Source organism: Pongo pygmaeus, chromosome 7 (genome assembly GCF_028885625.2).
Source record: "Pongo pygmaeus isolate AG05252 chromosome 7, NHGRI_mPonPyg2-v2.0_pri, whole genome shotgun sequence".
Taxonomy (NCBI): Eukaryota; Metazoa; Chordata; class Mammalia; order Primates; family Hominidae; genus Pongo; species Pongo pygmaeus.
Window position 1 is genome coordinate 19,049,939 of NC_072380.2, and position 13,634 is coordinate 19,063,572.

The following is a 13,634-nucleotide window of genomic DNA, read 5'->3' on the forward strand; positions in this document are numbered from 1 at the left end:
GTACATAAAAAGTGTCCAATCCAACAAGCTGTAGGTCAAGCTTGCAAGATTCTGGAGATGGATGGCAAGTGAAAACATGTGAAGCCAACAGGCCCACTCTTGATTTTGACACGTGGATATTTTCACACCCATGAGATGGATCTGAAGCTTAATACAGAATTGTAATGCGAAAAGCAATACGTGAACAAAATAAATGGACACATAACAGCAGCGTAAATGCCAGGCCTGAGTTAAGCTCCTGGTAATATAACACCTGGGGTTTGGGGTTTTCCATGCCCATTTCCTCTTGTGAGTTTAAGGCACATTACTAAAATGATCTCATTAATCCTCACAACACCTGATGAGGAGAGTAGGCAACAAATATTTTAATCTCCCATATAAGATGGAAAAAACAAATCACCAACGTGCTGTATAACTTTCCCCAGGATTACGGCTGGCACTCAGTCAGAGAAAACAGTCGACTTGAATCTCAGTAAAGAGTTGACTACATCAGGCTATTTTAAAGAAAATGCTCACTAAGATGGGTTTCTTAATTAGGCAGCTGTATACCACATACGTTCCAGGTGGACTGCCATTCCACTTCTCACAGAGTTTTCACACCTATACTAGGCTGTCAAATAGAGTCATTTTTAAGGCCAGGTGCGGTGGCTCGGGCCTGTAATTCCAGCACTTTGGGAGGCCGAGGCAGGCGAATCACTTGAGGTCAGGAGTTCAAGACCAGCCTGGCCAACATTGCGAAATCCCCATCTCTATTAAAAATACAAAAATTAGCTGGGTGTGGTGGTGCACGACTGTAATCCCAGCTACTCGCAAGGCTGAGATAGGAGAATTACTTGAACCTGGCAGGTGGAGGTTGCAGTGAGCCGAGACTGCACCACTGCACTCCAGCCTGGGCAACAGACAGAGACTGTCTTAAAAAAAAAAAAACCAAAAAACACAAATAGAGTCATTTTTTAAAATACTTCCCTAGACTTCCTGGCTTCCAGTTATGCCCTATAACTGTTCTTCTCAAACAGGGGACTCCTCAGATCCCCAGGATTACAAACCAGTGTGCCCCAGGAGGACACAATGTTTCCGGACCAACGGGCACATCTTCTTGGGGCTCAGTTTGAATAGATGGTCATTTAAAATCTGATTTTGATATTTCAATATATTTTTTAAATGAAATGCAAAATTGGCATAAAATTTTCAAATTAGTCTTAAAATAGATGATACCCTAAAGCATGCTGCTTTAGGACACACTCACAAGCACAGCTTGGGTAGGGGGAGAAGGGATGTTAGGTGCACTTTGCTATTAGGTGTAGTTCAGGGAAAACATGTCCAAAAACAAAACAAAGCAACTTAAGAGGAAAAACAATTCCAATCTGCTTGCCTGGTCCAAACCGTTCCAGGCAGACAGGAACATATCTTGCCATAAAAGCTTTTACTTGGCTTTCTTTTCACATGGGCTGTAAGACCTATCAGCGTGGAATCCCACTTAGGATTTTCTTTTTCTTTTTTTTTTTTGAGACGGAGTTTCACTCTTGTTGCCCAGGCTGGAGTGCAATGGCATGATCTTGGTTCACGGCAACCCCCACCTCCCAGGTTCAAGGGATTCTCCCACTTCGGCCTCCCGAATAGCTGGGATTACAGGCGTGCACCACCATGCCCGGCTAATTTTGTATTTTTAGTAGAGACGGGGTTTCTCCATGCTGGTCAGGCTGGTCTCAAACTCCCGATCTAAGGTGATCCGCTCCCAAAGTGCTGGGATTACAGGCATGAGCCACTGCGCCCGGCCAGGATTTTCTATTAAAAAAATCTTAAGATTACTAGTAGTAAAATGCTATTTCCATATTAAACTTGACAACATCAAAGCTACCTATTGACTCACTTAACTATTTCCAGAAAGCCCAGCAGATACCAGATTTGCCCTGCTGAAGGCCTTTATGAGCTGGTCCACAAAACATCTTAGAACCTTTGACCATCAGGGTAGGGTTCTCTTTACTATTTCAACCAGAAAATTAGAAAATCAAGGAAAGGCAAATGACCTCAGATGGTGGTAGGAGGAATTCCTTTATATTTACTAAAAATATCTACTAGCTGCCAAAAGAGTCACATGATAAAGTTGGTAACCAGAAATGGAGGCATGTAAAAGGTACACACGGGTTATCAGGAAAATCAGCTGATGGCAGATACAGGCTTCTCCCAACACGGACTTTTTCCAAGTGCTCAGAATTAGAATTAGGTATCAAGGGCCCATTCACATATTCCTGGGAGCTGCGAGGAGAATTGCTTCCAATATCCAAGTTCCACAAAAGGCTAGCAAAAGATCCAAATCTAAACCACCGAAACCAGACTGGTAACTGCTTTGAGGAACTCACTGAGCACTATGACCACAGGAGACATTCATTTCAAGCTCCTCACGGTGGCTCCAGATTTATAAACAGAAATTAATGTCCACATTTCTATAGTTCCTGAAATTGGCAGAGAAGGAAATTCCACACACACACACAAAACTGTGCACCACTTCAGGGCAGCCACTGGCCTCAATTAAGAACACCTTATGTTTCTACCCAACAACTGAGATTCTCCGACTCAGAAAACCTCCCCGCAAGTCCAATTCTGACTCATCAGGATTCTATGACACTGAGGCAAAGTTTACAAGGAGATCATAAACTTTACAAGAAGACTTTAAACTTTATTTTAAAAGCAGAATGTGTATATCTAAATCAATTGTCCTCGTTCAAATGGTCACCTTAGAAAATCACACACGTTATTTCAAGGAATCCTGAGCAAATCATTTGGAATTCCTATTCTGAAAGAACCTTCGAAGCCAGTTTTCACATCACACGATGGAGGCTTCTTTATAGACATCTCAAGACTAAAGAAAAACTATTTCCCAGCTTGCTGTCACCCAGCTTGCAGAGCACACTTTAAAATGTTGTGGCCTGGGCTGGGCGTGGTGGCTCACGCCTGTAATCCCAGCACTTTGGGAGACAGAGGCAGGCAGATCATGAGGTCAGGAGTTTGAGACCAGCCTGATCAACATGGTGAAACCAAGTCTCTACTAAAAATACAAAAAATTAGCTGGGCGTGGTGGTGGCATGCCTGTAATCCCAGCTACTCAGGAGGCTGAGGCAGAAGAATCGCTTGAACCCGGGAGGTGGAGGTTGCAGTGAGCCGAGATCGTGCCACTGCACTGCAGCCTGGGTGACAGAGCAACACTCTGTCTCAAAAAAAAAAAAACACAATCCACCCACAAAAATATAAAGGCCCAACACCACTGGGGATATGTTTTTAAAATGCAGTGGGGGATATGAAGACAATTCCAAAGAAAAAAGATTTAGCAGCATGTGTTGAGTTATTATAACATCACAGAAATAAGTATATAGCCTTCCAGAGTGTCTACTATGAAAAGGAAAATATTCTTTTAAATCTTTAAATTACAACATAAAATATATTAACTTAATAAAATTTCTTGAGGGGAAGGAGGTAATATTCAGCAATGCCTTCCAGAATGACTTACCTTACTGGAATCCACTTTAATAACAGCTATAAAGTGCAAAGCAGTCACATCATAACTATACATTCTCTTAAAAATCCCTCTCCCACAAATATTCGTTGGCTGTTAAAGTGTCCTACAAAGCACGTTGTCTTAATTCAAATCTGAAAATAAGACATCTAAATTTCGACGCAACAGCAGCCAGCAATAAAATGACTATAATATTAGCTTCACGTTCAATTGCATAGAAATCCATGGTACACTATAAATTTTTGTTAATAACCAGAAAATTTCTGGGTGACAGCGGACTCTGTAATGATAGACAATCTATGCATGTTTTAGTCCTTGTTAAAAAAATTATGTTATACCAACAACTTTTTATTAGTGGCCATTTCTAAAGAGAGGTCACAATACCTTCTTTGTTTAGCAAAATAATTTAAGACTACATTAATGAAATGCCCTTGATCTTTTGAATGTTCATCTTTAGGTAAATTCAATATTCAAATTATTACATGGGATGTCTCATAACTATTAGCCTTGGCTATCTTACTCCACAGACCTGAATTCCTGTAAACATACCTGTAAGTTAAAGTAAACCCAAGGATCTTTCAAAGTCCAAAAATTCTAGTCACGAGGAGCAAATATTCAGGAGGAAATGGTAGTTCCATCATTATGGGTCTGTAAACACAACAGATATATGGTCTCCATATAAATATTTAAAAAAAAAAAAATCTCCCCACAAGGGATTTTTTAAAACAGTGTGCAAAATACCTATAGCTTTAAGAATTTTAAAAGTTTATGTACATTCCTGCTTGCACAGTAAAATTAATAAACACTATCTACTTTTTTGAAGAAAGAAAGAAACGCTAGGTAAAAGGAAAAACAAGAAACAACCTCGGCCGGGCACAGTGGCTCACGCCTGTAATCCCAGCACTTTGGGAGGCCGAGGCGGGCGGATCACGAGGTCAGGAGATCGAGACCATCCTGGCCAACACGGTCAAACCCCATCTCTACTAAAAATACAAAAAATTAGCAGGGCGTGGTGGCAGGCGCCTGTAGTCCCAGCTACTCAGGAGGCTGAGGCAGGAGAACGGCGTGAACCCGGGAGGCGGAGCTTGCAGTGAGCTGAGATCACACCAATGCACTCCAGCCTGGGCGATACAGCGAGACTCTGCCTCCAAAAAAAAAAAAAAGAAAAGAAAAGAAACAACCTCATTTCCCCCAATATATCTAATCACCGGCAAACCAACATTCCTTATTTTCTTTTATTTGCAATTCGATGAATTCCCTAAAGGTCTGGAAAAACTTCAGCATTTCTAATTAGACTGTAATTTTTCTACCAGACAATCAGACGTAGTTTCACCTTTATACAACTTCCCATATCCTAAATGCCAACATCCTGGCATGCTCCCCATCCATCTTCCTTCTCTTAACAGCACCTGTTTTGAAAAGGTGAAAACATTTAGTCTTTCCTAGAATAGTCCTCTGAAAATCAATCAGTTAAAGATGAGAGGCCTGGAGGCGGTGGCTCATGCCTATAATCCCAGCACTTTGGGAGGCCGAGGTGGGAGGAACATATGAGGTCAGGAGTTCGAGACCAGCCTGACCAACATGGTGAAACCCTGTCTCTACTAAAAATACAGAAATTAGCTGGGCGTGGCGGTGTGCACCTGTAGTCCCAACTACTTGGGAGGCTGTAGTCCCAACTACTTGGGAGGCTGAGATAAGAGAATCACTAGAACCCAGGAGGCGGAGGTTACAGTGAGCCGAGATCATGCCACTGCACTCCACCTTAAGCAACAGAGCGAGACCCTGTCTCAAAAAAAAAAAAAAAAAAAGACAAAAAAATTCCTAACTGCCACATAAATAGCAATTATCCACCTCAGGGAATGCATTCCTTAATGAGACCATGCAGACCTCGCATGTGCTTAGGCAGGAATGAATAAACCCCAGAATCCTAGGCCACACGTTTAAAACAGTCAAATAACGACCTTCCTATGTGGATTACAAGTTAAAAACAAAATGGACTCAAGTTAGTTTAGGTAGAAAAGGTGTGTGTTTACTGGCAAGGTTTGGGGAAGCTCCCTGTCTCTGGGAGGGCCGGACACCCAGGCTCAGGCGGGAACAAGCAAGGCAAAGCTCAGCCAAGGTCCTGCCACACCACAGGCTGCCCGAGTCACTGCAGCCACCACGGCCTCCCCTCAGTGGACAGTCCCCTCCCATGCGCCTGGGCTCTGGACCCTGAACACTGTCATGAGGACAATGCCCCATCAACTGGCCTAGCTGGCCCCAAGAGTCTTCACAAACAGAACCATTCTCCTGAGAAAATACCAGAATGGGTGGGGTTGATTGTGCTCAGATCATAGGCCCAATCTGATGGCCAGAGGTGGGAGAGGGAGGCTGCAGCCCCCTGGCTTCAGCACAAGGAGGTTGAGTCCTGCCTCGCATCTGCCTTTGACTCCCTCAAAAAGGAAGGGGACTTGGCACAAAAAAAGATAATTCTGCCATGAAGGAATGTGGAAAATAGGATTCGGAGGGTCCCTTCCAGTTCTAAAATACTATAAAGAGGCCAGGTGCAGTGGCTCACACCTGTAATCTCAGCACTTTGGGAGGCCAAGGCAGGTGGATCACTTGAGGTCAGGAGTTCAAGATCGGCCTGGCCAACACAGTGAAACCCCGCCTCTACTAAAAATATAAAAATTAGCTGGGCATGGTGGCAGGTGCCTATAATCCCAGCTACTCAGGAGGCTGAGGTAGGAGAATCGCTTGAGCCTGGGAGGCGGAGGTTGCAGTGAGCCGAGATCACGCCACCGCACACCAGCCTGGACAACAAAGCAAGACTGTCTCAAAAAAAAAATAATAATAAACAAAACACTATAAAGAGTCAGATGAAGATTTAATGCCTATCATCCTAAACAGAAAAGAAAGGTATGACTCTTACTAATTCAAATAATAAGGAATGAAGAGCCTATTTCCTCTATCTATTTTCATAGAGTATGATCTGATGAAAGCTATTCATTAAAACAAACCAAATAGAGTGTCTCTCTGTCAATGAGGCTCCTACTTTATTTATGTACTTCTAGATCCATTTGTCTAATTTTGGCTTGTGAAAAGGAAATGGAATTGATTTTCCGCAATGATACTAAATACAACGCTGTTATAATGTTCAGAACAGACAACAGGAGGGGAGCAGGGAGTCTGTAAGAGACTGCCAGGTGCAGGCATAACAAGCAGACAGATGTGATCAAATGGCAGCAGTTATCACAGGGTCAGATTTTGACTCAACATAGCTAATTCCTCGGAACATCTGAAGGAATCCAATCCTGGAACAAGTTTCACAACAAAACAGTACCTCCACCAATGGAGGCAGCCACTGCTAGGAAGAGAGCAATGGGCTGAATGTGTTCCCCCCAAATTCATATATTAAAAGCCTAATCCCAGTATGATGGTATCTGGAGGTAGGGTCTCTATAAGGTAATTAGGTCATAAGGGTGGAGCCCTCATGAATGGGATCAGTGCCTTCATAAGAATAGGCCAGAAAACTAGGTAGCTCTGTTTACACCATGTAAGGACACATGTAAACCAGAAAGAGGACACTCATCAAGGATTCTAATCTCAAACTTCCAGCCTCCAGGACTGTGAGACACAAATGTTTATTGTTTAAGCCACGCTGTATATGATAATTTGCTACAGCAGCTCAAACTAAGACACACAGCATGGAAAGCATCACTGGGAAAGTGGGTAGGCTGGCTAGGCCACCCTTCTAAGGTCCTGTCCAACTAGATTTCTAAAAAAATGATTTTCTAGAGTCTGAAACAAACAAAAGCTGAAATTAACAAGACAAAACTCTGAATTTGGACAAAAGTAATAGACCCAATATAGGATAATGTAGACCTGAGTCTTGGGGGTTTATTCGATGGACTACCTCACACAATCTGCGATTCCACTGTAAGAGCAATGTCCAGCACCCAAACTGCTCGGACCGTCTGGGGGTTCTGAGTTCATCTCCGGGTTTCCCATTTTAAAAAGAACACTGACACGTGAAAGTATTGAGACAAGGGTGACAATGATGCAGAGGCATCTGAAAACCCCCTCAAGATGGGGATGATGACATAAGAAAAGAAAAGGGATCTAGATTTGTCTGCTTAGGCTGCTATAACAAGACAGCAGACTGAGTGGCTTAAGCAACAGACATTTTTCTCAAAGTTCTGAAGGCTGGAAGTCCAAGAGCATGGTGCTATCTGGGTTGGATTCTGGTGGCGGCCCTCTTACTGGCTTGGAGACAGCCACCTTCTTGCTCTTGTCCTCAGATGGTCTTTCCTGTGTGTATACACTCTGGTGTCTCTTCCTCTTCTTGGAAGAACACCAGTCCTATTGGATTAGGGGCCCACCCTTATGACCCCATTTAACCTTAACTACCTCCTCAAATGCCCTACTTCCAAATACAGTCGGCACACTACGGGTTAGGACTTGAACATGTGAATTTTAGGGAGATACAAGTCAGTTCATAACAGGACTCAATCCTAAATATATGAAAGGCCACATCTGAAAAGGATACCAATTGGATCTTTATTGCTCTACATGGCAGAATTACACATGAAGTGGGAGTATTAGAGTTGGACTAGATGAAGTTTAAGCTTCTTTCATTCTGCTGTTATTATTAAACTATCGAATATGAGTTACTAAGGACTTACTATGAAACAAACTTTGTGCTGATCAAACCTTTCTGTCCATTCCGACGTCGATACTACTATTATGGACCATTTACTGTTCTTTACAAACGGAGGCCTGCTCTTGCACAGTGTCACATTGCTGTTAAGTAGCAGAAGGACAGGATCCCAGACCATCAAACTCCAAAGCCACCCAATCTAGCTTTTAACCATTGAGTAGTCTACAATACAAATGAGAAAATAACTCCATTTACCAACAGAAAATCACACAGAAGAAAACTAAAATACTAATAACCATATTACCACCATCATTTATTTTTCTATGTACCAGTTGTCTCCATAGACTGTCAGAGTTAATCTTCACTTCAAGCCAAGGTAGGCGTTATTATGTCTATGTTACAGATAAAGAAAAAGGCTCAAAAAGCCTTCCTCAAACTCAGACAGTGACTAAAAACATGCGGGCAACAGGATTCAAACCAACCTCTGAGTTATTTCAAATGCAAATCTTTTATGTCAATTACAATGCACTCCAACTAGGCTCTGACTTGGCTCAGGCCCTGGGATCTGATAGACTTCAAAATCCTCTGAAACTGACCACATTTCCCAGGGAGGGCCACATACAACCCAGACACTGCCTTTAAGAAAGAAAAAGATGCAAGGAGAGCAAATTCTATGAAATGAAATCAGGCTTTCCACTACCAAATACTGTGCCATTCGGCAAGAACTTAGGGAACCCCATTACGCACTAGTCCCAGGGAACACACAGAGCAACAAGCAAAAGGAAACCCCACTCCCCTGGATCCTACATTCTAGTGGAGGGAGACTGAAGGAACCAACCTCCAATATAACATATCAAGTCAAAAAAAAAAAAAAGCAGAGAGTGAAGGGGCAGAGGAACAGGGGTGGAGGGTTGAGTGCTGTTTCAGAATCAATGATCAGGCTGGGCTTGGGTTTAAACTGCTGCAAAGGAGCGCAGAAGACCTGCTAGCTATACATCCAGCAGGTCCTGCAGTCTTGACTACAGCCTGGTATTTCCTTGCTTTTCACTGGAGGAAAGGGTGGACCACGGTGCTAATTACAAACAGGTCAAAGGGAAAGAAAAATACAAAATCTTTTTCCTTGACCAGAAGGGAAGCAGTTACCATGCACTGTTGCCATGGCATTGGAGAAATAGAAAAAGCAACATTCTAAGTACCAGAGTATGAAGAGAAACACAACAGTGAGGAGAGGACAAGAGGCTGGCAGAGGTTTCACTCCCTGCAGTGCTGAGGCCTGCTGGGTGGCAGGTGGGAAGCAAAGCTTTCAAAAGGGACAAGGGTTGGAAGGGTGGGGAAGAGGAAAAGCTCAGCGGTATTAGGAAAAATGTCTCTGCCTAGTCCCCCCGTTTTCTACATCCCTAATATATCAGGGTACTTAATAAAACAGTTGCGGAAAAATCAAAATAAAAGAACACCAAGTTTCTGAAATGCACAGAAGGTTTCTAGATAAAGATTTTCTGAAATTTTTTTTTTTTTTTTTTTTTTTTTTTTTTTGCCAATACGTACCATAGGCTTCAGCCAGCTAACTTACTACTAATGTGATTCTGTATGGCTCAGGAGTAGAAGGCTATAATTGGTGGGATGGAAGGAATATGCTAAAAGTCACGCAGAAGAGGGTTTGTAGCTGATTTCTGCCATTTACAACTATAGAACTATAGATAAGTCACTTGGCTTACCCAAGTCCCTTGTTCTTTATCTATAAGATTAAAATAGAATAAAAGAGATAACAAGTATAAAGGTTGACTTATGATAGTAATTTAATAAACATTCATTCCTTTCCTGAAACATTTCCAGTATCTTTTGCTCTAATACCATCAGTGTTGGGAAGGTTCATTCCACTGTTAGATAACTGATTTTATAAAATTTTAAAAATAGCACATATAGTCAAAATCCTTCTTAAGGCATGAACAGGCAATTCACAAAGGAAGAAATACTAACTGCAAATAAACATATGGAAAATGTCTCAATGTTAACTCATAATAAAAAAATACACATTGGCCAAGAGTTTTAAAAATAATATGTAATATCACTGGTTATTGAGAAATAGGCACCCCGTCATACCCTGATGGTCAACCTACTTTTATCATTCTTCTAGAGAGACAGAAAATATGAATCAATGCCTTAAAAATGTATATTCCCTTCCATCCATCATTTACACTTCTAAGAAATTTCCAAAGAAAATTCAATAATAAATGGATGTTCTTGATAGCATTGTAATGAAACACTGGAAGGAACAAAAGTCCCACCATTCACATAAACTATAATATCACCATAAAATGTAAAATACAGTCATTAAAATGCTTATACTAGAAAGACATTTGCAATGCATAGGAGAATTCAAAATCTAATTTCTTTATTTTACAGAGAGCTTATAAAAATTATTAAAAATAAAACTATCCAATAAAACCATGAAGACAGTTTACAAAAAAAGAAATACAAATGCCCAATAAAGATACATTGTATAACCTTATTATTAAATAAATTACAAATTACATTGAAATACTATTTTTCACCAATTAAAAATTGTAGCCTCTGTGATACCCAGGACTAGAAAGGTATAGTGACACAAGCAATTTCATATCCTTGTGGTAGGAGTATATGTGGACATTACTAATGTTTACCAATACCAAGGCTTTCTCCATCTCTGACCCCCTTGAAGCTGGGCATATGTAGTTTGCAGTAGTCAAGATTCCAAAAGGGTTCAAATCACAGATTTCACTTACTACATGACACAAGAACTATTTAACCTCGTTATGTCTTAATGTCTTCAAACGTAAAACAGGGATAATAACAGTATCTACCTCATAGGGATATTTTGAGAATTAAATTCAAGCATAGTGCATGGCACACAGTATTACTAATAATAATAGAAATCACTGATCTTACTATGCAGCAGGCACTGTTCTATGCATTTACTCATAGTAGCTGATTTTATCACTCAATAAACAGTACCATTAGTATGAGAATATTGCCGCATTGCTTGTAATTGCAAATATCTGAAAACAATCAAATTGTCCATCAGTAGTGAAGGAGACAGTTAAACCAAAGTATACAAAGGACATATATGTGGCTGTTATAAAGAATGAGGTAGTTCTGTACATGCTGACAGAGAAAGATTTTTTAAAAAATAGGGAAAGACTATTGTTTGACTTTGTATTTAAAGTCTAACGGTTTGTGTGTGGTTAAGAAATGGTGGGTGGATCATTTGAGGTCAGAAGTTGGAGAACAGGCTGGCCAACATGGCGAAACTCCATTTCTACTAAAAATACAAAAATTAGCCGGGTGTGTTGGTACATGCCTGTAATCCCAGCTACTTGGGAGGCTGAGGCAGGAGAATCGCTTGAACACAGAAGGCAGAGGTTGCAGTGAGCTGAGACTGCACCACTGCACTCTAGCCTGGGCAACAGAGCAACACCCTATCTCAAAAAAAAAAAAAAAAAAATTGGGTTCTTGAGCCAGACTATCTGAGCTCATTTCCTACTAGCTGTATGGCTTTGGGAATTATCTTAAACACTTAGCCTCAGTATCCTCATCTGTAAAACAGGATTAATAATAGCAACTACTTCTGATGCCTTTTGTGGGGATTAAAGGAGCTAACAGATAAAACAGTCCCCCTGGCATACAGTCAGCAGCCAACTAATGTTATTTGCTTTATTACTAATCATTTTAACATGTCACATGGACTGAAAGATAATGGGCCTTTTTATTTTCTTTATACTTATCTGTATTTAAAAAGATAAGAGAGATTTGTCTTTTGAAAATACAAAATTGTATTCTGATATGAGAGATGTATAGAACATGTCATATGAGAACTGTTAGTAAAAAACAGTATATAAAGCCCAAAGTTATTTTTATTAAAATATATTTAATGTTATGTAAATAAGTGTACATTAAAAATTTAGACATGCACTAAAATATTACCAGTGGTCTCTCTGGGAGATGGATTATAAATTATTTATATTTTCAGACATTACTTATGCAATAAGATTTTAAGTGTCGTAATTTATTTCCAACCATAGAAGCCACAAAGGAAGAGGTTAAACTGAGAGGCTTCCAATGATGTAACCAGAGATGGACTTTTGAGCAAAAAAAAGTAAACAATACATGATTTACTGAGAACCCATATGTTCGATATCATGACGCTAGCAAGGAAAACAGCAATTGATCATCACTACCTAAGACTGCCATTCTCCATTGGGCCAGGCTCCCACCTGACTTTAGGGAGGGATTTGAAAGCCAGAATTTGGCCCCAGGTAAATGCAATAGGAGCCAAAGCAGGTAACACAGCTCAGAGCTGAAGTTTGCTGAAAAGTCCAGAGGGCACTGCCTGCAAGGCTAAAAGCAACACTGCATGTCCACACGCTGGGTTTCAACACTTTTTTCACAGCAGCAAATCCATAATGGACTCTGAGTGAACTGGGAAAGAATAACTAAAACATTCAAAATACTTTCAGAAAATCAGTTTGTATTATGACTTCTCTTACAATGTCCAGCTCTAAGTAAGCAAGGAAGGTCACAGGATTTTGTTCAGATTTGCAAGTAGAAAGGGAAACGTGAGGTTATACTCAGGAAATCCTTTTGCTAAGATTCAAAAAATCTGAAAATTAACAAATTCTAAAACATGCACATTTCAATTTGCCCCTTCTCTCCTTAACATCTCTCCATAACCTGAGACGGCTACATCTACGATTAGACTGGACTAGAGGCAATAAATACAGACACAGTAACCTCAAGATGGGGTTTACAGTGCAGGAATGAGGAGGAGCCAATGGCAGGTATAGAATGTTCCCACACCTCAACCACTGCCAGGCTCCGCAGCTCACTGATGCACCAGACGCTGCTTCAGAGCACTGCTTCATTGGTACCACTTCTGAGAAGCAGCAAAGCAGACATGCTTCTTTCTTTATCATCTTCTCTATCTCTCAATGACGACTCATTCTCTCTTTCAACCTCTCTCTCTTCCTCTCTCCTACCCTCTACCCTCATTCCCACCCCCTTATCACTACACTAAGGCCAGCAAGAGGCCACAACCACAGAAGAGCTTCCAGGCAGCAGCAAAGCAGTTCAGTCTCAAAGAAAGCCAGACAGGAGTCCAAATGCCTGTGTTCCTTCTGAAGTTCGCTATACGACCTCACTATAATCCCTTCACCACTGTGGGCTTATTTTCTCATCTGGAGGACGAATGGGTAAGAAGAGACTTCTGAGGTCTTTTTCCTGCTTTGAAATTCTGTGATTTCACAATAACTGAATACAGTCACTAAATGGGAAACCACCAGGACACTGGGGGGCAGCCAGCACATAGCCATCTTTGTTGTATTTTTCATTGCAGGCTTCCAAAATGTCTGTTGCCAAGAAGTATATCCAACTAGACCCTCGGCCCATGTTTTAATTTTTATACACTGTAATTAAAAGCAGAATGACTTGCTTTTACTTTGGATTATGTAA

The 13,634-nt window shown here is 41.0% G+C and overlaps 1 protein-coding gene across 4 annotated transcripts in view; it reads right to left on the reverse strand.

Annotated features, from left to right (window-relative positions):
• The window catches only part of PSD3 (pleckstrin and Sec7 domain containing 3), a 491,817-nt gene that overhangs the window by 443,805 nt on the left and 34,378 nt on the right, over positions 1-13,634 (reverse strand). The window lies entirely within an intron of this gene.